Source organism: Coffea eugenioides, chromosome 5, assembly GCF_003713205.1.
Source record: "Coffea eugenioides isolate CCC68of chromosome 5, Ceug_1.0, whole genome shotgun sequence".
Lineage (NCBI taxonomy): Eukaryota > Viridiplantae > Streptophyta > Magnoliopsida > Gentianales > Rubiaceae > Coffea > Coffea eugenioides.
This window is the reverse complement of record NC_040039.1, coordinates 5,226,005-5,229,505: the sequence shown is the minus strand read 5'-3', so window position 1 is coordinate 5,229,505 and position 3,501 is coordinate 5,226,005. Positions and strand designations below refer to the sequence as shown.

Genomic DNA, 3,501 nt, shown 5'->3' with positions numbered 1-3,501 from the left:
CACATATAGAACAACATGCTACATGTGCATTAGATGAACTTGGACCAACTCCACCTTGTCTACTTAGCAATTTCATCACATTATTCATTTGAGCACTCAACATATTGAGAGTGTCCATTTCGATCATACCTGCGTGACGTCTTGTATTACCTCTCTCATTGGCCCATTGGTAGTTATTTGCGGCCATTTCTTCTATCAAATTCTGAGCTTCTTGGGGTGATTTACCCATTAAAGCTCCACCTGCGGCTGCATCGATCATAGTTTTAGTAGAAAAAACTAAACCATTATAGAAGGTTTGTATGATTAACCATTCCGGCAGTCCATGATGTGGACATTTCCGAAGCAAATCTCTAAACCTTTCCCATGCCTCATATAATGATTCACCTTCCAATTGGCTAAAACTAGTGATATCCATTCTAAACTTAGCAGTCTTACCTGGTGGAAAATACTTATTTAAGAATGCTCTTGATAGTTCATCCCATCCAGTGAAAGTATTAGGAGCATGAGAGTGTAGCCAAAGTTTGGCCTTATCTCTCAATGAAAATGGGAACAATCTTAGCCTTATGGCATCATCACTAACTCCATTCATTTTAATTGTATCACAAATTTCCAAGAATGTAGCTAAGTGTGTATTAGGATCTTCTACTGCATTACCTCCAAATTGAGATTGTTGAACCATTTGGATAAGTGATGGTTTAATCTCAAAATTGTTAGCATTTACCGTAGGCCTTACTATGCTTGTTTGAGATCCTTGTGTTCCCGGTAGAGTATAATCTCGTAGAACTCGCCTATTTGGGTCATTTTCGGCCATTTCTTCTTCAAATGGTAGTTCTATCAAAATTTCCTCTATCGGTTGCCAAATCTCTTGTTCCTCTTGCTGTTGTGTGTGCCTCCTTTGTCTACGTAGTGTCCTCTCAATTTCTGGATCGAAAGGTGCGACTTCTCGAGACTCCCGGTGCATACACTACAAACAGAAATAAGGGATATTATGCAACTTCAAAGGTAAAAAAAAACTGATTATAATATAAGATTAAATATAATCTAAAAAAAATAAAGCTGTCTAAATTAATAAAGATGATTAGGCTCTAATATTGCCGCTCCCCGGCAACGGCGCCAAAAACTTGACGGGTTTTTACTTTAAGTGCAAGTTTAATTCCGAATTTACACCCGTTGGACTGCAAGTATACAGGTCGCAATTGTAGTACGAGATGTGTATCGGGTCGATCCCACGAGGAGCAATTTAAAACAATTATTAGATACTAATTTACTCTATTATTTAGACTCACAATTAATTTGAGCAGAAACTTCAGATTTTAATTCAACTACAAAAATTCTTAAATAGATAAATGCAATATCTCAAGGGGAGTAGAATTCACTAAATATTAAGATCTAGGGATGTAGATTCCACTTATGACACAAAAGATCTAAAATGAATTAATTCAACACTTGTTACTGCTCTTGTTTAACCAAGGATTCATTTCCAGAAATACCAGAATCACATTCTCATGATAATAATGGGTTAAAACAGATTAGTTTGTCCTAATCTCTTGGTAAATACTAAATCTGTTCTTATTCACACATGAAATGCAGATTTCATCCACTTGAACGTATTTCTATTCTCATGAATATACAACTCAAGTTCTACTTGTGTCATTCCATTATTTTTACCATTTCTCAATGAATAAAAATAACTATAAACCTGCTATTGGTGATCAAGCAACAACAAGTAATCCAACATACACAAGTAGATAAGTTAATACAAGACATAACAAGAATGAATAACAATCACTTCATATCATTTGGCCATAAGTTTCATCTACTCCCTAGATAAAGAAAATTAGCTACTCATGAATGATAAAACACTCATATTCACAAGTTTATTAATGCAAAACATCATAAAGTACAAGTATAAGAAAGATAAAAGAAAGCTTAGCCAATTGAAGGTGAAGCTCTCCAATTCCTGCTATGTTCTTGCACAATATGATTACAAGTGAAAACTCTAAATGCTTCTCTAAGAACTCTTAACTAGAGAGAAAACTTGTTGCAAGAAGGAAAACTAGCTACGTCTGGTCATCCAGGCTTCTCCCCTGTATTTCTGCATAAAAGGTGGTAGAAATTCCATTCCTCTCACTTCATAATTTCCTCCACTCAGATTTTGTAAAAAGAAGTCAAAGATATGATGTTTCCTTTTGTCCACACTCATTTGGTCTTCTCTTTTATTGCAGAAGCATGTGCACCGAATTCCCTTGCATCTTATAGCTGGAAAGTGGTATGCACACAAGAGAATTGACTGAGTCAAATTGCAGAATTTCGGCTATAAAACGCGCCTACACAAAACGCGGTATAAACTCGCGTTTTTTCTACTCGCGTTTTCACTCTGGCCTTATTTCAACTGCGATTTTCTCCATGATAAAGGCCAAACTAGCTTTTGTGCAAAACACAAAAGTTGTAACCCTTTGATTTAGCTTTCCAATGCTTCAAGAATCATCCAAATCGGAGCATTGTAGCCTGAGATATGATCGAAATACTGTCACCTGTTCAAACCTCTGTTTTAACTTCCGACCACAGAATGCAGCTTCTGTATTCCAACGTTTTGCCCATGAAGATGGCAGAAATGGATTTCGATGTCTTCATACGAATTGTAGGTCTCTTTCTTAGCTTTAAAATGGTATAAAGATCACCTCAATCCGATAACTGTAGCTCCAGATATGGTCAAAATACTGAAGAGTGTCAAAACTGACTTGTATTGCATTTCCTCACTTGAACATTTTTCACTTCATTCTTCTTGTTGCCACTTGAATTCATCACCAAATCTCTATTTTTTACCTCATTTGACATCCTTTGGTGATTGAATCATCATTCCTGCATAAAAATGAAGTTTTTACCATTAAAATCAATAGAAATGCAATATTATCCACTTTTACCAAAAATATATAATTTTACCAAAAACCTCTTTATTTTATTTATAAAACTAAATAATCAACTCAAAATTAACTAATAAAATGCACTTAAAAATACGTAAAATAAACTCTTATCACATGTGCTGTCCTCATTCCTTTTGTTCTGCCTACTATACAAAGACGACTCAGCTTTCCACCGTAGAAGCAACCTAGGAATCATCAACTTGCGTTGTTGTGTGCACACTTATAACTTCATTTTTGTGTTTCAGATACAGACAATTCTGTCCGTGGAATGCAGTCTCAAAACATTTACAGTGCCTTAATGGTGAAATATTTAATTTTCCTTTGAATGAATTCCAGGTGTTCCATGCATATTTGGTGTTTTGACCTGTGATGACATGGAGCAGGTAAATTCATGAAATTTCTCTTTTGCTTAATACAACTCAATGTAAACTCATGGTTGAGCTTTCTGATCTCCTATACTCTTTTTCATGGGAGTTATTGCATTGAAAATCATAAAAGAGTTCATCATATAATTGTCATGTTGCTGAATATGATAATCTTCCTGTGGGTAATTTTTGGTCAAATTTCTATGCTGACG

At 35.2% G+C, this 3,501-nt stretch overlaps 1 non-coding gene across 1 annotated transcript; it reads left to right on the top strand.

Moving 5' to 3' along the window:
* The first annotated feature begins 317 nt into the window (after positions 1-317).
* On the top strand, positions 318-424 carry LOC113772748. The gene has a single exon (XR_003468701.1). It is a non-coding gene; the product is annotated as a small nucleolar RNA R71 (small nucleolar RNA).
* The last annotated feature ends 3,077 nt before the right edge of the window (positions 425-3,501 follow it).